Source organism: Ranitomeya variabilis, chromosome 6 (assembly GCF_051348905.1).
Source record: "Ranitomeya variabilis isolate aRanVar5 chromosome 6, aRanVar5.hap1, whole genome shotgun sequence".
Classification (NCBI taxonomy): domain Eukaryota; kingdom Metazoa; phylum Chordata; class Amphibia; order Anura; family Dendrobatidae; genus Ranitomeya; species Ranitomeya variabilis.
Genome location: NC_135237.1, coordinates 251930721 through 251957188, shown reverse-complemented (window position 1 = coordinate 251957188; position 26468 = coordinate 251930721).

Genomic DNA, 26468 nt, shown 5'->3' with positions numbered 1-26468 from the left:
GGAGGGGACACTTTTTATAAGTGTTAGGTTCAGCATGTGCAAGGACCATAATTAAAAGAGCTAAGTTTACCTTTTCCAGCATTAGTGCTGTACACGATGGCTCTTTCAGCTACAAACGCCTGGGGGGGGGGGTTAAAGTTTCCCTTTCAACTTGCTCCAGTGCAGGCTTCGGCCTACACTCTGCTCCCTCTCCTCCTCCTGCTGACCCTGGGCTCTAACACCGCCAGTTGGGGCCCAGATGTGCTAGCTGCACAGAGCCAAACACCAGCCAATGTGTCAGTGGGGTTCAGCACCGCCAGCTGTTCCCCTGCTGTGCAGCCGGCAACGTGTCCTGCAACAGCCACGCAGGCACAACAGACCCAAAGCTGCCGCCAGTGCAGGCTTCGGCCTACACTCTGCTCCATCTCCTCCTCCTGCTGACCCTGGGCTCTAACACCGCCAGTTGGGGCCCGGTACTGCCAGCTGCACAGAGAAAAACACCAGCCAATGTGTCAGTGGGGTTCAGCACCGCCAGCATTTCCCCTGCTGTGTAGCCGGCAACGTGTCCTGCGACCGCCACGCAGACACAAGAACTGAAATTGAAGGGAACCTGTCCACCCTCCCCCAGGTGTTTCTATGTTTTACAGCCACCTTGTACCGCAGCAATGCTGCATGTGTGCAAGGTGGCTCAGAAACGTATTCTCCTTGCACTCGTGGAACTGAACACGTCTAAAATGTGTCCTCTGTGACCATTAAAACGTCCCTCAGGTGTGATTTTCCTTTGTATTGACACGCAACAAGCTCCTTGGTAACGCTGCCCGTCTTCTGGCATCATTGTTTGGCTGCCTGCGCCTCTGCGGCCGCCCTGACCCACACAACGCCCCTCGGTGTCTTATTTATTGGGACTGCGAGGGTGTGATTGATGGGCAGGATCAGTGCATCAGTTCGCCTGTCCCTCATCTCCTTCCGCCTTCTTCAGACTGTGCGGCTTCATGGCCGTGGCATGCGATAAGGGATCAGCTGACGCCGCACAGTCTGCAGCGGGTGTAAGGACCCGAGTGCGAGAGGCGAACATATGTGCTGCGCCAGGCCATGAATCACAGCCCCGCAGTGTTTTAACATTGTTAAGACACCGCGGGGCTGGGATTCATGGTCATCGTGAACCGCAGCGGCCGACATTAAATGAGGTCAGAAGATGGGCAGCGCTAACAGCGCTAGGCCAGGGGATAACACGACAGCGCAGACTCCTGTACAGCAAATAACAACGCTCAGGAGGCTGCACCCAGCACCAAGGTGGGATTCTTGACATCTGTGCTGCGTCTCATTACAAAGGGAACTCGCGCCTTCAACACAGTTTGACTGTATAAAGGGCTAAATGTTATACATATTTCATTCAGCGTGTGCAAGGAGCAAAATTAAAAGAGCAACCTTTGACTTGTGCAGCACTACTGCTGCATAAGCTGTGGCTCTTCTACTTTGTAACCCCTGAGGGGGGGTTAAAGGTTACCTTTGAAATTGGTTCAAGTAGGCTTCGGCCTACACTCTGCTCCCCCTGCAGAGCCCGGGCTCCAACACCGCCAGTTGGGGCCCGGTACTGCTAGCTGCACAGAGCCAAACACCAGCCAATGTGTCAGTGGGGTTCAGCACCGCCAGCTGTTCCCCTGCTGTGCAGCCGGCAACGTGTCCTGCAACAGCCACGCAGGCACAACAGACCCAAAGCTGCCGCCAGTGCAGTCTTCGGCCTACACTCTGCTCCATCTCCTCCTCCTGCTGACCCCGGGCTCTAACACCGCCAGTTGGGGCCCGGTACTGCTAGCTGCACAGAGAAAAACACCAGCCAATGTGTCAGTGGGGTTCAGCACCGCCAGCTGTTCCCCTGCTGTGCAGCCAGCATCGTGTCCTGCACAAGCCACGCAGACACAAGAACTGAAATTGAAGGGAACCTGTCCCCCCTCCCCCAGGCGTTTGTACGTTTTTAAGGCCACCTTGTACAGCGGTAATGCTGCATGTGTGCAAGGTGGCTCATAAACGTATTCTCCTCGCACATGTGGAACTGAAAACACGTCTGAAATGTGTCCTCTGTGTGACCATTTAACCGTCCCGGGGGTGTGACTTTCCTTTGTAATGACACGCTGCAACCCCCTTGGTAGCGCTGCCCGTCTTCTGGCATCATTGTTTGGCTGCCTGCGCCTCTGCGGCCGCCCTGACCCACACAACGCCCCTCGGTGTCTTATTTCTTGGGACTGCGAGGGTGTGATTGATGGGCATGAGCAGTGCATCAGTTTGCCTGTCCCTCATCTCCTTCCGCCTTCTTCAGACTGTGCGGCTTCATGGCCGTGGCATGCGATAAGGGATCAGCTGACGCCGCACAGTCTGCAGCGGGTGTAAGGACCCGAGTGCGAGAGGCGAACATATGTGCTGCGCCAGGCCATGAATCACAGCCCCGCAGTGTTTTAACAATGTTAAGACACCGCGGGGCTGGGATTCATGGTCATCGCGAACCGCAGCGGCCGACATTAAATGAGGTCAGAAGATGGGCAGCGCTAACAGCGCTAGGCCAGGGGATAACACGACAGCGCAGACTCCTGTACAGCAAATAACAACGCTCAGGAGGCTGCACCCAGCACCAAGGTGGGATTCTTGACATCTGTGCTGCGTCTCATTACAAAGGGAACTCGCGCCTCCAACACAGTTTGACTGTATAAAGGGCTAAATGTTATACGTGTTTCATTCAGCATGTGCAAGGAGCAAAATTAAAAGAGCAACCTTTGACTTGTGCAGCACTACTGCTGCATAAGCTGTGGCTCTTCTACTTTGTAACCCCTGAGGGGGGGTTAAAGGTTACCTTTGAAATTGGTTCAAGTAGGCTTCGGCCTAAACTCTGCTCCCCCTGCAGAGCCCGGGCTCCAACACCGCCAGTTGGGGCCCGGTACTGCTAGCTGCACAGAGCCAAACACCAGCCAATGTGTCAGTGGGGTTCAGCACCGCCAGCTGTTCCCCTGCTGTGCAGCCGGCAACGTGTCCTGCAACAGCCACGCAGGCACAACAGACCCAAAGCTGCCGCCAGTGCAGGCTTCGGCCTACACTCTGCTCCATCTCCTCCTCCTGCTGACCCCGGGCTCTAACACCGCCAGTTGGGGCCCGGTACTGCTAGCTGCACAGAGAAAAACACCAGCCAATGTGTCAGTGGGGTTCAGCACCGCCAGCTGTTCCCCTGCTGTGCAGCCGGCATCGTGTCCTGCAAAAGCCACGCAGACACAAGAACTGAAATTGAAGGGAACCTGTCCCCCCTCCCCCAGGCGTTTGTACGTTTTTAAGGCCACCTTGTACAGCGGTAATGCTGCATGTGTGCAAGGTGGCTCATAAACGTATTCTCCTCGCACATGTGGAACTGAAAACACGTCTGAAATGTGTCCTCTGTGTGACCATTTAACCGTCCCGGGGGTGTGACTTTCCTTTGTAATGACACGCTGCAACCCCCTTGGTAGCGCTGCCCGTCTTCTGGCATCATTGTTTGGCTGCCTGCGCCTCTGCGGCCGCCCTGACCCACACAACGCCCCTCGGTGTCTTATTTCTTGGGACTGCGAGGGTGTGATTGATGGGCATGAGCAGTGCATCAGTTCGCCTGTCCCTCATCTCCTTCCGCCTTCTTCAGACTGTGCGGCTTCATGGCCGTGGCATGCGATAAGGGATCAGCTGACGCCGCACAGTCTGCAGCGGGTGTAAGGACCCGAGTGCGAGAGGCGAACATATGTACTGCGCCAGGCCATGAATCCCAGCCCCGCAGTGTTTTAACAATGTTAAGACACTGCGGGGCTGGGATTCATGGTCATCGCGAACCGCACCGACCAACATTAAATGATGTCAGAAGATGGGCAGCGCTAACAGCGCTAGGCCAAGGGATAACACGACAGCGCAGATTCCTGTACAGCAAATAACAACGCTCAGGAGGAGGCACCCAGCACCAAGGTGGGATTCTTGACATCTGTGCTGCGTCTCATTACAAAGGGAACTCGCGCCTCCAACACAGTTTGACTGTATAAAGGGCTAAATGTTATACGTGTTTCATTCAGCGTGTGCAAGGAGCAAAATTAAAAGAGCAACCTTTGACTTGTGCAGCACTACTGCTGCATAAGCTGTGGCTCTTCTACTTTGTAACCCCTGAGGGGGGGTTAAAGGTTACCTTTGAAATTGGTTCAAGTAGGCTTCGGCCTACACTCTGCTCCCCCTGCAGAGCCCGGGCTCCAACACCGCCAGTTGGGGCCCAGTACTGCTAGCTGCACAGAGCCAAACACCAGCCAATGTGTCAGTGGGGTTCAGCACCGCCAGCTGTTCCCCTGCTGTGCAGCCGGCAACGTGTCCTGCAACAGCCACGCAGGCACAACAGACCCAAAGCTGCCGCCAGTGCAGGCTTCGGCCTACACTCTGCTCCATCTCCTCCTCCTGCTGACCCCGGGCTCTAACACCGCCAGTTGGGGCCCGGTACTGCTAGCTGCACAGAGAAAAACACCAGCCAATGTGTCAGTGGGGTTCAGCACCACCAGCTGTTCCCCTGCTGTGCAGCCGGCATCGTGTCCTGCAAAAGCCACGCAGACACTTGCTCTTGTACCTTCTGCTCCCCATCCTGGTTCCAGTACCGTCAGCTGGTTCCGGGCAGAGCCTTTGGCTTAGGTGCCTCCCTCTGGGTATCCGAGTTCCACCAACGTCAGGTGGTCCTTGGTAGTGCTTTCAGGCACGGGTACCTCCTGCTTAGTAACCGGGTTCCAGTAACGTCAGCTGGTCTTCGGTAGTTCCATTGGCTCTTGGACCTTCGGCTACCCATCCGGGTTCCAGCACTGTCAGCTGGTTCTCGGCAGTGTCTTTTGCTCTTGTACCTTCTGCTCCCCATCCTGGTTCCAGTACCATCAGCTGGTTCCGGGCAGAGCCTTTGGCTTAGGTGCCTCCCTCTGGGTATCCGAGTTCCACCAACGTCAGGTGGTCCTTGGTAGTGTTTTCAGGCACGGGTACCTCCTGCTTAGTAACCGGGTTCCAGTAACGTCAGCTGGTCCTCGGTAGTTCCATTGGCTCTTGGACCTTCGGGTAGCCATCCGAGTTCCAGTTCCATCAGCTGGTTCTCGGCATTTTCTCAGCCTTCTTGTACCTTCTGCTACATTTCCAAGTTCAAGAGACTAAACACGATGACCCGGAAGACCACCCCTAAGATGACGATGACACCAGAGACGACAACCACCGTGATGACGACGACCCTGGAGACGATGACCCCGAAGACCACCCCGATGACGACGACCCCGGAGACGACGACCCTGAAGACCACCCCGATGACGACGACCCCGGAGACGACGACCCTGGAGACGACGACGACCTGGAAGACCGAGAAGCAGAAGAACAAGAGGCTGCAGAACAAAGAGCAGAAGAACATTAAGCATAACACTAAATATCAGAGCAAAAAATATTATCTAAATTATAAGCAGAAGAAGACTAAGCAGTGTATGGGGGTGAGTCCGTTCCTCCTCGTGGTGCCCCTGGATAAAGCCTGATGCTGCAGGCCAAACTGAACGCGGACAAATGTAACTCTTTTGTGACAGGCAGAACGGAAGGTGTAATCTTCAAACTTTTATAGATAACAACTACGGGAATGCCTGTCACAAATAAGAATATGATGAAGAAGTAGAATATGATGAAGATAATAGTAAAATAAAAAGAATATGAACAATGTAAGAAAAAAAATAATAGGTAGAAGATGAAGAAGAAGATGAATAAGGTGAAGAAGTTGATGTCAAAGAAGCTGATGATGAGGATAATGAAGAAGAAAGTGTGGGAGAAGTAAAAAAGAAGGTGAAGGGCGTGGAAGTAGTGAAACATCAATATCTGACAAAATAAAAAAAAATTAACATAGTCAAAATCTTTCTACCGCCGAACGTCATAAAAAAAACAAAAACCTGCTATTCTATTACATTGGGCTAAACCTCTGTGCCTTTAATGTCTCCGCCACGTCCCCCAATACATCCTACATTATTCTTAGTTGTTTTCCTTCATGTAGAATGAACCTACAAGTTTATAAAGGGTTTATTTTAATTCCGATATTTTCGTCCCATTGACTTGCATTGGGATCGGGTATCGGTATCGGATTAGATCCGATATTTTGACGGTATCGGCCGATACTTTCCGATACCGATACTTTCCGATATCGGAAAGTATCGCTCAACACTAATCCCGACACATCTGGACAGAACAGGATGTGAAGACATTACAAGGTAAGTATATATTAAGATAAGATGTTCCCTTATTATGTACCATCCTCTCTAGTTATGTATGGGTTGGTTTCTTATTATATAGCTTACACTTCTCTTATGTACAATGCTGTTCCATACATAGTGTATTCTTGTTTTTTATGTTGTTCACGGAGTCCTCTTTTTATTACATAGATGTCTCTTGTTAGGTATAAGATAACTGCTGATGGAGCAGCCAGTGACCAAACAAGTGCGTCAGCTCCTCTATCAGAAAAGAAGCTTTCCCATGTCCAATGCTCCATCAGCAGTCATTGCATTATATGTCTAACAAGAGAGGACAGTATGTAATAAAGAACAGGGCGCTATAAAAAGAAAAACAACAAGAGAATCCAATATGTAAGTAAATGTACATAACAAGAGAGGGCACTATGTATTAAGAGATGGTAATGTTTATAATAAAGACTATGTTACATACATATGTGTGTGGCTATTAGGGATGGGCAAACCCGAACGTTAAAGTTCGGGGTTCATACCAAACACCTAGTGTCCAGGCACGAACATGGACTTCTCCCTAAGATCTGTGTTAATGTTAAGGTTTATCAGCCTGAACATCCGGTGTTTACCAAGCTGCCATTTGTGTGACAGTGCAAGAAACACTGGCTCTGATTGGCAGTAAGTGAGGTCACTGGAGTTCATGAACTCAATTCTCAGGCTCAGCTCAGTGTTTCATGGATTCACTGCTGAGCGATCACATCATGCTACTGCTCAGCTATGAAATCCAGATGTAGCATATTTGGAGCACATCATGTGACCTATAGATTATCGTCAGACAGGTGAGGAATATAGTGTTTTTATTTTTAATTTTTATAAACAAATGGGCGAAGGAGGGTTGTGGAGTTTTATTTCAAATAAAGGGCATTATTCTGGCTGTGTCGTCTTTATTACAATAAGACTATGGGGTTAGTAATGGGGGCGTCTTATTTAAGTCTCTCCATTACTAACCTGTGGGCTTGATGTCAGCTGACATTACAAAGCTGACTTCAACCCCACAAATATTACCCCACTTGCCACTGCTCTATGGCACGTGGGAAGAGCCAGGCAAAGCACCAGAAATGGTGCATCTACAGTAATAGATGTGCCTTTTATGGGAGACTGAGGCTATTTTTAGGCTGGTGAGGGCCAATATCCATGGACACTTCCCAGTCTTAGAATACCAGCCCCCAGCTGTCTGCTGCAAGGAGGTCTGGGGAGCAATGAAAATGTTGAATTGGATGGAAAAAGAGAAAACACAGCAGTTTGACCACAAATGGCTTCACCCAAGCACTAATCATGAGTGGAGAAAAAGTTTTGGTGTTATCATTAATATTCTCTGAAAAAAGGCCATGAAAGCAAAAACTTTTAAGCACAACTGTATGTCCCCCCCTTTCTTTCTTATCTTCTGCTATCCAGTATGTAGGTACGTCATATACATTGTATGAGTGCTCTTCCTTATCTATCTGTATGGTCACCTCAGGGATTTGTAGGGCGCTTGGGGAGAGCTACTGATGAGCGGGTCACCACTTCTTGTCTATAATTTGGGGGCAAACATCTGCTGATAGGCAGGTCCGAGGTTAGAGGACCATTCAGCAATTTAATAGGGTTAGACTTACAATTATGTGCCTTTTGTGTATTCATTTATAAGAATATATCTATTAAAATTATACGTTTTTAGCTTTTTTCATGTTTTTGCACATTTACTGACCTAGCATGCACGCCCTGTACTACTTACTGACACTAGAGAGATAGCATTTTGCCACTCTGCTTAGTTTCCACAGGCATCTTCCTATCTCCAGGTTTTGGTCCAAATGTCTCTCTCGATAAAATTGCTCTACACAACCTCTGTTTCTACTCTAACTTTTAGCTTTTCTGGCTGTATAATAAAAGAACTCTCCCCGGACACTTGGCAACAACATTACTTGGCCCCTAGCTCTTTGCTGCACCCCAGGAGTCCGGTTGCCACAGTAGTTTTGCCTCCCTCCCAGGGAGGGTGATGCCATGCCTGGAAGCAAAAAGGGATCCCTTTTGCAGGTAACATTGGCATACAACACTTTCCTAACTCCAAACCAGAAGGGGGAGCTCTGAACCCAGTTTCTGAGGAGCTTTCCTGAAAGTTCTGGCTTGGAGGAGGAGTTAGAGGTCAGTCTGTCTGAGACCGTGCAGGGAGAGGAAGCTCGTGGGAGACATACTGGGAGTGGAGCTGCGATTAGGCTCACCTCAGGATTGAGCACAGGAAACCAGACACCGAAGTCGTGGTCGTGTGGGAGCTGCGTGCCCCACAACTGAATCCGGACGGCAGGAGATTGCAGGTCTCCTGGACACAACTGACACCCAAAGGTACAGCAGCAGATTAGAGCCCGGAGTTACCACGAGAGAGGGACACCTGAAAAAGGCTCGGGCTGCCTGCCATGCGGTAGTGTTCCACCTGAGGGACAGACAGAGAAGGAATTGCGTAAAGCTTAAGGCATCAAGAACCCAGCAAACAGCGCAGTAGGAAGGCTTTCAACCCCACCAGTCTTGAGGGATTTTGAACCACTTCCAGACTGCCCGGATTTCCAAGATCACCTGTCACCAGTGTTCTGGACTGCACTTGCAATTAAAAGGTAAAGAAACTACAGTCTCCGTGTCTTCCAATAATTTCTGCACCCCAACATCCACAACTCCTCATATACTACTGGTAACCCTGGGGCCTCCGCTCCACATGTGGAGAGCCAAAACCATCTAAGCTACATCACCATCGGCCCCAGTGGAACCCTTTAACCCCTTAAGCCCCAAGGGTGGTTTGCACGTTAATGACCGGGTCAATTTTTACAATTCTGACCACAGTCCCTTTATGAGGTTATAACTTTGGAAAGCTGCAACAGATCCCGGTGATTCTGACATTGTTTTCTTGTGACATATTGGGCTTCATGACAGTGGTAAAATTTCTTTGATATTACCTGCATTTATTTGTGAAAAAATGGAAATTTGGCAAAAATTTTGAAAATGTAGCAATTTTCCAACTTTGAATTTTTATGCCCTTAAATCACAGAGATATGTCACACAAAATACTTAATAAGTAACATTTACCACATGTCTACTTTACATCAGCACAATTTTTGAACCAAAATTTCTTTTTGTTAGGGTGTTATAAGGGTTAAAATTCGACCAGCAATTTCTCATTTTTACAACACCATTTTTTTTTAGGAACCACATCACATTTGAACACATTTGAAGTCATTTTGAGGGGTATATATGATAGAAAATAATCAAGTGTGACACCATTCTAAAAACTGCACCCCTCAAGGTGCTCAAAACCACATTCAAGAAGTTTATTAACCCTTCAGGTGTTTCACAGGAATTTTTGGAATGTTTAAAGAAAATGAACATTTAACTTTTTTTCACAAAAATTTTACTTCAGCTCCAATTTGTTTTATTTTACCAAGGTGTAGCATGGCTAAAGGGTGTGTAGTCGACGGGAGGTATGTGCCACTTAAGTGCCTTGTTGCTGTAATGTAGCCCGGAGTATTTCTTTGTTGTATATAACCATGTATATATGTGTGTTCCAGGACCTGTGGTGATGTTAGACCACATGGCTAATCATGTGATGGGTTACTGGGTGTGGTTAGCTCTATATAAGACAGGCAAATGCTTAACACAGGGGGGCATGTGTGGAGGTGAAACCCTCCTGAGTGTGTTAACGCTACAGGACTGAGCCTGGTGGACTGGACACTTTGTTTTGCTTTTCCTGAACTTAAGGCTATTTTGTTTGCTGTTATTTTTCCATGTGGTTTATGACGTAATAAACCCTGTGAACTTTAAAGGAACGTGCCTCCTGAGTGTCAGCCGTCGCACCTGAGTGAGTGAAATCCCTACAATTGGTGGTAGACGTGCGGGCAGCGTTCCCAGCGGAGACGAAAGTCTGTTATTGAATGTCCTGGGTCAAGTCTGTTGTAAGCCAGCCGGGGAAAATGGAGGAACTGCTGAAACACTTGGTCCAGTTGCAATCACAGCAGGAGCAACGGCAGCAGGTACAGCAAGAGACCAACAGGCTGTTGATGCAGCAGATACAACAGAGCCAGCAGGAGCAACGGCAGCAGATGCAACAGAACCAGCAGGAGCAATGGGAGCAGATGCAGCTTCTGGCAACCGCCATCCAGGGCAAGACGAGTGCCCCAACCCCAGGTCTGGCTGATGACACCCACGTCCGGAAGATGGTAAGATGCGCATTGCAGAAAATGACCCCCGGGGATGATGTTGAGGCCTTCCTGACGGTGTTTGAGAGGGTCGCTGAGAGGGAAAAACTCCCGCCAGAGCAGTGGGCAGAGGTACTGGCGCCATACCTGACGGGAGAACCCCAGAAGGCGTACTATGATTTGACCATGCATGATGCCAAAGAGTATCACAAATTGAAAGTCGAGATTCTCGCACGTTTGGGGGTGACACTGACTGTCAGGGCACAGCGAGTTCACAGCTGGGCCTATCACCGGGACAAACCGCCTCTCTCTCAAATGTTTGATCTGTTGCACCTGGTCCAGAAATGGCTACAGCCAGAGTCATGTACACCTGCACAGATGGTGGAACAAGTGATGATGGATCGGTTTGTGCATTCCCTCCCGAGGTCCATACAGACTTGGGTTGCCCAGGGTGATCCCCAGAATGCCGACGAACTGATCGGACTGGTCGAGAGATACCAAGGGATGGAAGGCTCCTTTGGGAGGCAGCCCGTGCCGTACTGGGGGTTCCAGAAAGCTGCTGAGTCCCAAAAAGGGGTGGCGCGTCCAAGGTCACAAAGGGCGGGGGAGGTGGTGCCCAAGGTCCCTACGGGTGATATTATTTGCTGGAGGTGCCACGGCCCAGGACATATAGCTGCCCGTTGTTCCCAGACCACTGAGCAGATGGACTGCAGCATGGGACGCCGTTGTTCATACTATGCATATCCAGCCTGCAGTGTGAACTCTCCGCCCAACGAGGGACCTCAAGCATGTCCCGTAAGGGTGAACGGTCGAGCAGCAACGGCGCTGTTAGACTCAGGGAGCTTAGTGACCCTGGTGAGGGCCACTTTCCCTCTCCACCTGCTCCCGGGAAAGAAGGTCGGCGTGCGGTGCATACATGGTGATGCCAAGGACTACCCTTTGGCCAGGGTGGACATTGAAACGGCATGTGGCACTGAGTCCCACATAGTCGGCATCGTGCAGGACTTGTTGCACCCTATAATTATTGGCCGGGATTTCTGTCTGTTTTGGGATTGTGGGGAAAAGGTTCTGAGCTCCCTAGCAAGAGTAGGGAACCAGTGAACCCTGGAAGGGTGTCACCACACCCAGAGACAGACAGGTTTCCTTTTTGTGTGCTGGTTGGGGATGAGGAGGAAGTATCCCCTGCATCTGACACTATGGAGTTAGAGGTAACCGGTGAAAATTTTTGGGACTGCCCAACATAGGGACCCCACTCTGAGGGAAGCCTTTAATAATGTCACAGTTATTGATGGGGTGGTACAGGAGCCGGGGGCAGACACAAGATTTCCCCATTTTCTGATGACTGGGGAGTTGTTGTACCGGGTCACGAAAATAAGGGAGGAGTTGGTAGAGCAGTTGCTAGTGCCGGGTCCATATAGACGGAAGGTGTTGGACATGGCCCATTCACACATCTTGGGTGGACACCTAGGGGTGGAAAAAACACAGGAACGGGTTGTGAAGAGGTTCTATTGGCCTGGGTGTCACCGAGAAATAGTGAACTACTGCAGGTCCTGCCCTACATGTCAGCTAACTGCTCCCACTCCTCATTTCCGGAACCCCCTTGTGCCCCTGCCCATTATTGAGGTGCTGTTCGAGAGAATTGCCATGGACTTGGTCGGTCTCTTAGTTAAATCAGCCCGGGGCCATCAGTATATATTAGTCATCCTGGACTATGCCACACGCTATCCTGAGGCAATTCCTCTGAGAAATTCTTCCTCGAAGAGTATAGCCCGCAAGTTGGTCCATGTCTTTTCCCGGACAGGTCTGCCAAAGGAGATCCTGACTGACCAGGGGACACCTTTCATGAGCAAAGTGATGAGGGAGTTGTGCAAAGCCCTGAAAATCTCCCAGTTGAGGACCTCGGTGTACCATCCCCAGTCAGATGGCCTTGTTGAGAGATTTAACAAGACACTGAAGAGCATGCTGAGAAAAGCTATAGAGAAAGATGGTAGAAACTGGGATTGTCTCTTACCCTACCTGATGTTTTCCATTCGTGAAGTTCCACAGGCCTCCACAGGATTCTCACCGTTTGAGCTTCTATATGGCCGACATCCGCGAGGACTCCTGGATATAGCCAAGGAAACCTGGGAAGCCGAAGTCACGCCCCACAGAAGCGTCATTGAGCATGTGGCCCTGATGCAGCAGAGGATTGCAAAGGTGATGCCTATTGTGAAAGAACACCTACTCCAGGCACAAGAAGCTCAGGCCAGAGTCTACAACCGGTCTGCAAGAGTGAGACAGTTCAATCCGGGAGACCGAGTTCTTGTGTTAGTTCCGACGGTGGAGAGCAAGTTCTTGGCCAAATGGCAAGGGCCATATGAGGTTGTCGAGAAACTTGGTGAAGTGTTGTGAAATTGGGTTTTGGGCTCCCCCTGTGGCCACTGGTGGAATTGAACTGGTGTGCATCATCCTCTCTGTTCACCTGTTTCCATCAGGATGTGGGAGTCGCTATTTAGCCTTGCTCCTCTGTCACTTCCATGCCGGTCAACATTGTAATCAGAAGCCTTTCTGTGCATGTTCCTGCTGCTAGACAACTCCCAGCTAAGTTGGACTTAGTCCTTGTTTGTTTTTGCATTTTGTTCCAGTTCACAGCTGTAGTTTCGTTTCTGTGTCTGGAAAGCTCTTGTGATCTGAAATTGCCACTCTGATGTTATGAGTTAATACTAGAGTCTTAAAGTAATTTCAGGATGGTATTTTGATAGGGTTTTCAGCTGACCATGAAAGTGCCCTTTCTGTCTTCCTGCTATCTAGTAAGCGGACCTCAATTTTGCTAAACCTATTTTCATACTACGTTTGTCATTTCATCTAAAATCACCGCCAATATTTGTGGGGGCCTCTGTCTGCCTTTCGGGGAAATTTCTCTAGAGGTGAGCCAGGACTATATTTTCTTCTGCCAGGATTAGTTAGTCCTCCGGCCGGCGCTGGGCGTCTAGGGATAAAACGCAGGCTACGCTACCCGGCTACTGTTAGTTGTGCGGCAGGTTTAGTTCATGGTCAGTTTAGTTTCCATCCTTCCAAGAGCTAGTTCGTATGTTTGCTGGGCTATGTTCTCTTGCCATTGAGAACCATAACAGTTTGACCGGCCCGAAAAAGGGTTAAATTAATTGACAGAGAAAGGAGAGAAAAGAGAAGTCTGCTGAAGATTTTTTTTTTTTTTTTTTTCTCAGTTCTGAGTGTGCTTGTAATTGAATCTCTTGCAAGTCTGCCTATATTGCAGCCTTTCTCTCTCTCTCTCCTTCTAATCCTGGAATGGCTCTGTGTTCACCTGTTTAAAATGGATATTCAGAGTTTAGCTGCAGGTTTGAATAATCTCACCACGAAAGTTCAAAACTTACAGGATTTTGTTGTTCATGTTCCTATATCTGAACCTAGAATTCCTTTGCCTGAATTTTTCTCGGGGAATAGATCTTGCTTTCAAAATTTCAAAAATAATTGCAAGTTGTTTTTGTCCCTGAAATCTCGCTCTGCTGGAGATCCTGCTCAGCAGGTCAGGATTGTGATTTCTTTGCTCCGGGGCGACCCTCAGGATTGGGCTTTTGCATTGGCTCCAGGGGATCCTGCGTTGCTCAATGTGGATGCGTTTTTTCTGGCCTTGGGGTTGCTTTATGAGGAACCTCAGTTAGAACTTCAGGCGGAAAAGGCCTTGATGTCCCTATCTCAGGGGCAAGACGAAGCTGAAATATACTGCCAGAAATTCCGTAAATGGGCTGTGCTTACTCAGTGGAATGAGTGCGCCCTGGCGGCGAATTTCAGAGAGGGTCTCTCTGATGCCATTAAGGATGTTATGGTGGGGTTCCCTGTGCCTGCGGGTCTGAATGAGTCCATGACAATGGCTATCCAGATCGATAGGCGCCTGCGGGAGCGCAAACCTGTGCACCATTTGGCGGTGTCTACTGAGAAGACGCCAGAGAATATGCAATGTGATGGAATTCTGTCCAGAAGTGAACGGCAGAATTTTAGACGAAAAAATGGGTTGTGCTTCTATTGCGGTGATTCAACTCATGTTATATCAGCATGCTCTAAGCATACTAAGAAGCTTGATAAGTCTGTTTCAATTGGCACTTTACAGTCTAAGTTTATTCTATCTGTGACCCTGATTTGTTCTTTATCATCTATTACCGCGGATGCCTATGTCGACTCTGGCGCCGCTTTGAGTCTTATGGATTGGTCCTTTGCCAAACGCTGTGGGTATGATTTGGAGCCTCTTGAAACTCCTATACCCCTGAAGGGGATTGACTCCACCCCATTGGCTAGCAATAAACCACAATACTGGACACAAGTAACTATGCGGATTAATCCGGATCACCAGGAGATTATTCGCTTTCTTGTGCTGTATAACCTACATGATGTGTTGGTGCTTGGATTGCCATGGCTGCAATCTCATAACCCAGTCCTTGACTGGAAAGCTATGTCTGTGTTAAGCTGGGGATGTAAGGGGACGCATGGGGACGTACCTGTGGTTTCCATTTTATCATCTATTCCCTCTGAGATTCCTGAATTCTTGACTGAATATCGTGACGTTTTTGAAGAACCTAAGCTTGGTTCATTACCTCCGCACCGGGAGTGCGATTGTGCCATAGATTTGATTCCGGGTAGTAAATACCCTAAGGGTCGTTTAGTTAATCTGTCTGTGCCTGAACATGCTGCTATGCGAGAATATATAAAGGAGTCCTTGGAAAAGGGACATATTCGTCCTTCGTCATCTCCCTTAGGAGCCGTTTTTTTCTTTGTGGCTAAGAAAGATGGCTCTTTTAGGCCGTGCATTGATTATCGGCTTTGGAATAAAATCACGGTTAAATATCAATATCCGTTGCCACTGCTGACTGATTTGTTTGCTCGCATAAAGGGGGCCAAGTGGTTCTCTAAGATAGATCTTCGTGGGGCGTATAATTTGGTGCGAATTAAGCAGGGGGATGAGTGGAAAACCGCATTTAATACGCCCGAGGGCCACTTTGAGTATTTGGTGATGCCTTTTGGTCTTTCAAATGCCCCTTCAGTCTTTCAGTCCTTTATGCATGACATTTTCCGTGATTATTTGGATAAATTTATGATTGTGTATCTGGATGATATTTTGATTTTTTCGGATGACTGGGACTCTCATGTCCAGCAGGTCAGGAGGGTTTTTCAGGTTTTGCGGTCTAATTCCTTGTGTGTGAAGGGTTCTAAGTGCGTTTTTGGGGTTCAAAAGATTTCCTTTTTGGGATATATTTTTTCCCCCTCTTCCATCGAGATGGATCCTGTCAAGGTTCAGGCTATTTGTGATTGGACGCAACCCTCTTCTCTTAAGAGTCTTCAGAAATTTTTGGGCTTTGCTAACTTTTATCGTCGATTTATTGCTGGTTTTTCTGTTGTTGTTAAACCATTGACTGATTTGACTAAGAAGGGTGCTGATGTTGCTGATTGGTCCCCTGCTGCTGTGGAGGCCTTTCGGGAGCTTAAGCGCCGCTTTTCTTCCGCCCCTGTGTTGCGTCAGCCTGATGTTGCTCTTCCTTTTCAGGTTGAGGTCGACACTTCTGAAATCGGAGCTGGGGCGGTTTTGTCGCAGAGAAGTTCCGATTGCTCTGTGATGAGACCTTGTGCTTTTTTCTCGCGTAAATTTTCGCCCGCCGAGCGGAATTATGATGTTGGGAATCGGGAGCTTTTGGCCATGAAGTGGGCTTTTGAGGAGTGGCGTCATTGGCTTGAGGGGGCTAGACATCAGGTGGTGGTATTGACTGACCACAAAAATCTAATTTATCTTGAGTCCGCCAGACGCCTGAATCCTAGACAGGCGCGCTGGTCGTTGTTTTTCTCTCGGTTTAATTTTGTGGTGTCCTACCTGCCGGGTTCTAAGAATGTTAAGGCGGATGCCCTTTCTAGGAGTTTTGAGCCTGACTCCCCTGGTAATTCTGAACCTACAGGTATCCTTAAGGATGGAGTGATATTGTCTGCCGTTTCTCCAGACCTGCGGCGGGCCTTGCAGGAGTTTCAGGCGGATAGACCTGATCGTTGCCCACCTGGTAGACTGTTTGTTCCTGATGATTGGACCAGTAAAGTCATTTCTGAGGTTCATTCTTCTGCGTTGGCAGGTCATCCTGGAATCTTTGGTACCAGGGATTTGGTGGCAAGGTCCTTCTGGTGGCCTTCCCTGTCTCGAGATGTGCGAGGCTTCGTGCAGTCTTGTGACGTTTGTGCTCGGGCCAAGCCTTGTTGTTCTCGGGCTAGTGGATTGTTGTTGCCCTTGCCTATCCCGAAGAGGCCCTGGACACACATCTCGATGGATTTTATTTCGGATCTTCCTGTTTCTCAGAAGATGTCTGTCATCTGGGTGGTGTGTGATCGTTTCTCTAAGATGGTCCATTTGGTTCCCCTGCCTAAGTTGCCTTCTTCTTCCGAGTTGGTTCCTCTGTTTTTTCAAAATGTGGTCCGTTTGCATGGTATTCCGGAGAATATCGTTTCTGACAGAGGTACCCAATTCGTGTCTAGATTTTGGCGAGCATTCTGTGCTAGGATGGGCATAGATTTGTCTTTCTCGTCTGCTTTCCATCCTCAGACTAATGGCCAGACCGAGCGGACGAATCAGACCTTGGAGACATATTTGAGGTGTTTTGTGTCTGCAGATCAGGATGATTGGGTTGCTTTTTTGCCTTTAGCAGAGTTTGCCCTCAATAATCGGGCCAGTTCTGCCACCTTGGTGTCTCCCTTTTTCTGTAATTCGGGGTTTCATCCTCGATTTTCTTCTGGTCAGGTGGAATCTTCGGATTGTCCTGGAGTGGATGCTGTGGTGGAGAGGTTGCATCAGATTTGGGGGCAGGTAGTGGACAATTTGAAGTTGTCCCAGGAGAAGACTCAGCTTTTTGCCAACCGCCGGCGTCGGGTTGGTCCTCGGCTTTGTGTTGGGGACTTGGTGTGGTTGTCTTCTCGTTTTGTCCCTATGAGGGTTTCTTCTCCCAAGTTTAAGCCTCGGTTCATCGGCCCGTACAAGATATTGGAGATTCTTAACCCTGTGTCCTTCCGTTTGGACCTCCCTGCATCTTTTTCTATTCATAATGTTTTTCATCGGTCATTATTGCGCAGGTATGAGGTACCGGTTGTGCCTTCCGTTGAGCCTCCTGCTCCGGTGTTGGTTGAGGGCGAGTTGGAGTACGTTGTGGAAAAAATCTTGGACTCCCGTGTTTCCAGACGGAAACTCCAGTATCTGGTCAAATGGAAGGGATACGGTCAGGAGGATAATTCTTGGGTGACTGCCTCTGATGTTCATGCCTCCGATTTGGTCCGTGCCTTTCATAGGGCTCATCCTGATCGCCCTGGTGGTTCTGGTGAGGGTTCGGTGCCCCCTCCTTGAGGGGGGGGTACTGTTGTGAAATTGGGTTTTGGGCTCCCCCGGTGGCCACTGGTGGAATTGAACTGGTGTGCATCATCCTCTCTGTTCACCTGTTTCCATCAGGATGTGGGAGTCGCTATTTAGCCTTGCTCCTCTGTCACTTCCATGCCGGTCAACATTGTAATCAGAAGCCTTTCTGTGCATGTTCCTGCTGCTAGACAACTCCCAGCTAAGTTGGACTTAGTCCTTGTTTGTTTTTGCATTTTGTTCCAGTTCACAGCTGTAGTTTCGTTTCTGTGTCTGGAAAGCTCTTGTGATCTGAAATTGCCACTCTGATGTTATGAGTTAATACTAGAGTCTTAAAGTAATTTCAGGATGGTATTTTGATAGGGTTTTCAGCTGACCATGAAAGTGCCCTTTCTGTCTTCCTGCTATCTAGTAAGCGGACCTCAATTTTGCTAAACCTATTTTCATACTACGTTTGTCATTTCATCTAAAATCACCGCCAATATTTGTGGGGGCCTCTGTCTGCCTTTCGGGGAAATTTCTCTAGAGGTGAGCCAGGACTATATTTTCCTCTGCCAGGATTAGTTAGTCCTCCGGCCGGCGCTGGGCGTCTAGGGATAAAACGCAGGCTACGCTACCCGGCTACTGTTAGTTGTGCGGCAGGTTTAGTTCATGGTCAGTTTAGTTTCCATCCTTCCAAGAGCTAGTTCGTATGTTTGCTGGGCTATGTTCTCTTGCCATTGAGAACCATAACAGTGAAGTAAATTATAAAATTCACCAACCAGGAAGACGGAAACCATTCCAAGTATACCATGTCAACCTTATCAAGCCATGGCAAGATAGAGAGCCGACAGTATCTCTATCGTTGTTAAGCAACCCAGAAGGTGAGGTTGGAGCGGTTACTATAGCGGAGACGCTATCGAAGTCCCAGAAACAGCAGTGCCGGGAGTTACTCCAGAAAAACAGGTTCCTGTTTTCAGAGTTGCCAGGACACACGAAGGTCATAGAGCACGAGGTCCTAACAGAGCCACATGTGCGGGTGAACGTGAAGCCCTATCGTATTCCAGAGGCTCGTCAAGAAGTTATCTCCAAGGAAGTGGAGCGTATGTTGAGGCTTGGAGTCATCGACGAATCCAAGAGCGGTTGGTCGAGCCCAATTGTCCTGGTCCCAAAACCTGAATGAGGTATCCAAGTTTGACGCTTATCCCATGCCCCGCGTTGATGAGCTCATCGAAAGGCTTGGGCATGCCAGATATATATCCACCTTGGACTTGACAAAGGGGTATTGGCAGATCCCCATGGCACAGGAAGCCAAAGAGAAGACGGCCTTTTCGACACCTGATGGATGCTTCCAGTATGTCCGGATGCCGTTTGGCCTACAGGGAGCTCCGGCGACCTTCCAGAGGGCTATGGATAGAGTCCTTGCACCCCATAAGGCCTACGCTGCTGCATACCTAGATGATATCATCATCTTTAGCCCGGACTGGGAGAGTCATCTGGAGAAAGTCCAAGCAGTGTTTAATGCTCTAAGATAGGCGGGGTTTACAATAAACCCGAAGAAGTGTGCCTTGGGTAAGGAAGAAGCTAAATACCTAGGCTATATAGTGGGTCGTGGAGAAATAAAGCCCCAAATCAGGAAAGTGGAGGCTATCCAAACATGGCCGAAGCCACTCTCCAAAAAGCAAGTTAAAGCCTTTCTGGGAATCGTGGGATATTACAGGAGGCCACAGTGGCTGCGCCTCTGACGGATCTGCTAAAGGGGACAAAATCAGTGATGGTTAAATGGTCTGAAGAGACAGACTCAGCCTTCCAAGAGTTGAAAGGGGCTCTATGTAAGCAGCCCGTTCTGATGGCCCCAGACTTTAATAAAGAATTTATTCTTCAGACAGATGCCTCAGATGTTGGGGTAGGAGCAGTCCTTTCCCAAGAGCTACATGGGGAGGAGCATCCTGTCCTCTATCTGAGTAGAAAGCTGTCCTCATCTGAGAAGAACTACTCAGTCATGGAAAAAGAGTGTTTGGCCATAAAGTGGGCGGTGGACACGTTACGGTACTATCTGCTGGGTCGTAAATTCAGATTGATATCTGACCATACCCCACTAAGATGGATGAGGGAAACAAAGGGTAGAAATGCTAGGGTCACCCGTTGGTTCTTAGCCCTGCAGGACTTCAGTTTCCATGTGGAACATAGGGCCGGAAAGCTGCACGGTAATGCGGATGCCCTATCAAGAATCCTGTCATGATTCTCAATGGTGAGAGAACATAGCCCAGCATATATGAGAACTAGCTCTTGGAAGATGGAAACTATACTGACCATGAACTAAACCTGCCGCACAACTAGAAGTGGCCGGGTAGCATGCCTACGTTTTTTATCCCTAGATGCCCAGCGCCAGCCGGAGAACTACCTAATCCTAGCAGAGGAAAAGACAGTCCTGGCTCACCTCTAGAGAAATTTTCCCAAAAGGCAGACAGAGGCCCCCACATATATTGGCGGTGATTTTAGATGAAATGACAAACGTAGTATGAAAATAGGTTTAGCAAAATCGAGGTCCGCTTACTAGATAGCATGAAGACAGAAAGGGCACTTTCATGGTCAGCAGAAAACCCTATCAAAACACCATCCAGAAATTACTTTAAGACTCTAGCATTAACTCATAACACCAGAGTGGCAATTTCCGCTCACAAGAACTTTCCAGACACAGTAACGAAACAGCAGCTGTGAACAGGAACAAAATGCAAAAACACACAAGGACAAAAGTCCAACTTAGCTAGGAGTTGTCTAGTAGCAGGAACATGCACAGAAGGCTTCTGATTACATTGTTGACCGGCATGAAACTGACAGAGGAGCAAGGTTATATAGCGACTCCCACATCCTGATAGGAGCAGGTGAACAGAGGGGATGATGCACACAAGTACAATTCCACAAGTGGCCACCGGGGGAGCCCAGAATCCAATTTCACAACAGTACCCCCCCCCTCAAGGAGGGGGCACCGAACCCTCACCAGAACCACCAGGGCGATCAGGATGAGCCCTATGAAAGGCACGGACAAGATCGGAGGCATGAACATCAGAGGCAGTGACCCAAGAATTATCCTCCTGACCGTATCCCTTCCATTTGACCAGATACTGGAGTTTCCGTCTGGAAACACGAGAGTCTAAGATCTTTTCCACAACGTACTCCAACTCACCCTCAACCAACACCGGAGCAGGAGGCTCAACGGAAGGCACAGCCGGTACCTCATACCTGCGCAACAATGACCGATGAAAAACATTATGAATCGAAAAGGATGCAGGGAGGTCCAAACGGAAGGACACAGGGTTAAGAATCTCCAATATCTTGTACGGGCCGATGAACCGAGGCTTAAACTTAGGAGAAGAAACCCTCATAGGGACAAAACGAGAAGACAACCACACCAAGTCCCCAACACAAAGCCGAGGACCAACACGACGACGGCGGTTGGCAAAAAGCTGAGTCTTCTCCTGGGACAACTTCAAATTGTCCACCACCTGCCCCCAAATCTGATGCAACCTCTCCACCACAGCATCCACTCCAGGACAATCCGAAGATTCCACTTGACCGGAGGAAAATCGAGGATGAAACCCCGAATTACAGAAAAACGGGGACACCAAGGTGGCAGAGCTGGCCCGATTATTGAGGGCGAACTCCGCCAAAGGCAAAAAAGCAACCCAATCATCCTGATCCGCAGACACAAAACACCTCAAATATGTCTCCAAGGTCTGATTAGTCCGCTCGGTCTGGCCATTAGTCTGAGGATGGAAAGCAGACGAAAAAGACAAATCTATGCCCATCCTAGCACAGAATGCCCGCCAAAATCTAGACACGAATTGGGTCCCTCTGTCAGAAACGATATTCTCCGGAATACCATGCAAACGAACAACATTTTGAAAAAACAGAGGAACCAACTCGGAAGAAGAAGGCAACTTAGGCAAGGGAACCAGATGGACCATCTTAGAGAAACGGTCACACACCACCCAGATGACAGACATCTTCTGAGAAACAGGCAGATCCGAAATAAAATCCATCGAGATGTGCGTCCAAGGCCTCTTCGGGATAGGCAAGGGTAACAACAATCCACTAGCCCGAGAACAACAAGGCTTGGCCCGAGCACAAACGTCACAAGACTGCACAAAGCCTCGCACATCTCGTGACAGGGAAGGCCACCAGAAGGACCTTGCCACCAAATCCCTGGTACCAAAGATTCCAGGATGACCTGCCAACGCAGAAGAATGAACCTCAGAGATGACTCTACTGGTCCAATCATCAGGAACAAACAGTCTACCAGGTGGGCAACGATCAGGTCTATCCGCCTGAAACTCCTGCAAGGCCCGCCGCAGGTCTGGAGAAACGGCAGACAATATCACTCCATCTTTAAGGATACCTGTGGGCTCAGAATTACCAGGGGAGTCAGGCTCAAAACTCCTAGAAAGGGCATCCGCCTTAACATTCTTAGAACCCGGTAGGTAAGACACCACAAAATTAAACCGAGAGAAAAACAACGACCAGCCTAGTCTAGGATTCAGGCGCCTGGCAGACTCAAGGTAAATTAAATTTTTGTGGTCAGTCAATACCACCACCTGATGTCTGGCCCCCTCAAGCCAGTGACGCCACTCCTCAAAAGCCCACTTCATGGCCAAAAGCTCCCGATTCCCAATATCATAATTCCGCTCGGCGGGCGAAAATTTACGGGAAAAAAAGGCACAAGGTCTCATCACGGAGCAGTCGGAACTTCTCTGCGACAACACCGCCCCAGCTCCGATTTCAGAAGAGTCGACCTCAACCTGAAAAGGAAGAGCAACATCAGGCTGACGCAACACTGGGGCGGAAGAAAAGCGGCGCTTGAGCTACCGAAAGGCCTCCACAGCATCAGGGGACCAATCAGCAACATCAGCACCCTTCTTAGTCAAATCAGTCAATGGTTTTACAACATCAGAAAAACCAGCAATAAATCGACGATAAAAGTTAGCAAAACCCAAAAATTTCTGAAGACTCTTAAGAGAAGAGGGTTGCGTCCAATCACCAATAGCCTGAACCTTGACAGGATCCATCTCGATGGAAGAGGGGGAAAAAATGTATCCCAAGAAGGAAATCTTTTGAACCCCAAAAACACACTTAGAACCCTTCACACACAAGGAATTAGACCGCACAACCTGAAAAACCCTCCTGACCTGCTGGACATGAGAGTCCCAGTCATCCGAAAAAATCAGAATATCATCCAGATACACAATCATAAATTTATCCAAATAATCGCGGAAAATGTCATGCATAAAGGACTGGAAGACTGAAGGGGCATTTGAAAGACCAAAAGGCATCACCAAATACTCAAAATGGCCCTCGGGCGTATTAAATGCGGTTTTCCACTCATCCCCCTGCTTGATTCGCACCAAATTATACGCCCCACGGAGATCAATCTTAGAGAACCACTTGGCCCCCTTTATACGAGCAAACAAATCAGTAAGCAGTGGTAACGGATATTGATATTTAACCGTGATTTTATTCAAAAGTCGATAATCAATACACGGCCTCAAAGAGCCGTCTTTCTTAGACACAAAGAAAAAACCGGCTCCTAAGGGAGATGACGAAGGACGAATATGTCCCTTTTCCAAGGACTCCTTTATATATTCTCGCATAGCCGCGTGTTCAGGCACAGACAGATTAAATAAACGACCCTTAGGGTATTTACTACCCGGGATCAAGTCTATGGCACAATCGCACTCCCGGTGCGGAGGTAGTGAACCAACCTTGGGTTCTTCAAAAACGTCACGAAAGTCAGACAAGAATTCAGGAATCTCAGAGGGAATAGATGATGAAATGGAAACCAAAGGTACGTCCCCATGAGTTCCTTTACATCCCCAGCTTAACACAGACATAGCTCTCCAGTCGAGGACTGGGTTATGAGATTGCAGCCATGGCAATCCCAGCACCAAAACATCATGTAGATTATACAGCACCAGAAAGCGAATAACCTCCTGGTGATCCGGATTAACACGCATAGTCACTTGTGTCCAGTATTGTGGTTTATTACTAGCCAATGGGGTGGAGTCAATCCCTTTCAGAGGTATCGGAGCCTCCAATGGCTCCAAATCATACCCACAGCGTTTGGCAAAGGACCAATCCATAAGACTCAAAGCAGCGCCAGAGTCGACATAGGCGTCCGCGGTAATAGATGACAAAGAACAAATCAGGGTCACAGATAGAATAAACTTAGACTGTAAAGTGCTAATTGAAACAGACTTGTCAGGCTTCTTAGTACGCTTAAAGCATGCTGATATAACATGAGTTGAATCACCACAATAGAAGCACAACCCATTTTTTCGTCTAAAATTCTGCCGCTCGCTTCTGGACAGAATTCTATCACATTGCATATTTTCTGGCGATTTCTCAGTAGACACCGCCAAATGGTGCACAGGTTTGCGCTCCCGCAGACGCCTATCGATCTGAATAGCCATCGTCATGGACTCATTCAGACTCGCAGGCACAGGGAACCCCACCATAACATCCTTAATGGCATCAGAGAGACCTTCTCTGAAAATCGCCGCCAGGGCGCACTCATTCCACTGAGTAAGCACAGACCATTTGCGGAATTTTAGGCAGTATATTTCAGCTTCATCTTGCCCCTGAGACAAGGACATCAAGGCCTTTTCCGCCTGAAGCTCTAAATGAGGTTCCTCATAAAGCAACCCCAAGGCCAGAAAAAACGCATCCACATTGAGCAACGCAGGATCCCCTGGTGCCAATGCAAAAGCCCAGTCCTGAGGGTCGCCCCGGAGCAAGGAAATTACAATCCTGACCTGCTGTGCAGGGTCTCCGGCAGAGCGAGACTTCAGGGACAAAAACAATTTGCAATTATTTTTAAAATTTTGAAAGTGAGATCTATTCCCCGAGAAGAATTCAGGCAAAGGAATTCTAGGCTCAGACATAGGTGCATGAACAACAAAATCTTGCAAATTTTGTACCTTTGTGGCGAGATTATTCAAACCTGTAGCTACACTCTGAAGATCCATTTGAAACAGGTGAACACAGAGCCATTCAAGGATTAGAAGGAGAGAAAGAGAGGAAGGCTGCAGTATAGGCAGACTAGCAAGTGATTCAATTAAGAGCACACTCAGAACTAGAGGGAAAAAAAAAAAAAATTGTAGCAGACTTCTTTTTTCTCTCCTTTCTCAGCCAGTAATTTAACCCTTTTTTGGGCCGGTCAAACTGTCATGATTCTCAGTGGCGAGAGAACATAGCCCAGCATATATGAGAACTAGCTCTTGGAAGATGGAAACTATACTGACCATGAACTAAACCTGCCGCACAACTAGAAGTGGCCGGGTAGCATGCCTACGTTTTTTATCCCTAGATGCCCAGCGCCAGCCAGAGAACTACCTAATCCTAGCAGAGGAAAAGACAGTCCTGGCTCACCTCTAGAGAAATTTTCCCAAAAGGCAGACAGAGGCCCCCACATATATTGGCGGTGATTTTAGATGAAATGACAAACGTAGTATGAAAATAGGTTTAGCAAAATCGAGGTCCGCTTACTAGATAGCATGAAGACAGAAAGGGCACTTTCATGGTCAGCAGAAAACCCTATCAAAACACCATCCAGAAATTACTTTAAGACTCTAGCATTAACTCATAACACCAGAGTGGCAATTTCCGCTCACAAGAGCTTTCCAGACACAGTAACGAAACAGCAGCTGTGAACAGGAACAAAATGCAAAAACACACAAGGACAAAAGTCCAACTTAGCTAGGAGTTGTCTAGTAGCAGGAACATGCACAGAAGGCTTCTGATTACATTGTTGACCGGCATGAAACTGACAGAGGAGCAAGGTTATATAGCGACTCCCACATCCTGATAGGAGCAGGTGAACAGAGGGGATGATGCACACAAGTACAATTCCACAAGTGGCCACCGGGGAAGCCCAGAATCCAATTTCACAACAGAATCCCTTGTTTAGTGGGGAAAAGTGCCAAGTCCCACGGCTTTAGGCAGAGGGGGGAGGTATGTAGCATGGCTAAAGGGTCCTGGAACATGGTTATATACAACAAAGAAATACTCCGGGCTACATTACAGCAACAAGGCACTTATGTGGCACATACCTCCCGTCGACTACACAGTCGACGGGAGGTATGTGCCACATAAGTGCCTTGTTGCTGTAATGTAGCCCGGAGTATTTCTTTGTTGTATATAACCATGTATATATGTGTGTTCCAGGACCTGTGGTGATGTCAGACCACATGGCTAATCATGTGATGGGTTACTGGGTGTGGTTAGCTCTATATAAGACAGGCAAATGTTTAACACAGGGGGGCATGTGTGGAGGTGAAACCCTCATGAGTGTGTTAACGCTACAGGACTGAGCCTGGTGGACTGGACACTTTGTTTTGCTTTTCCTGAACTTAAGGCTATTTTGTTTGCTGTTATTTTTCCATGTGGTTTATGACGTAATAAACCCTGTGAACTTTAAAGGAACGTGCCTCCTGAGTGTCAGCCGTCGCACCTGAGCGAGTGAAATCCCTACAAAGGGTAACAGGAGAAAATGGACCCCAAAAAGTTGTTGTACAATTTGTCCTAAGTACGCTGATACCCTACATGTGGGGGTAAACCACTGCTTGGGCGCATGGCAGAGCTTGGAAGGGAAGGAGTGCCATTTGACTTTTCAATGCAAAATTGACTGGAATTGAGATGGTACGC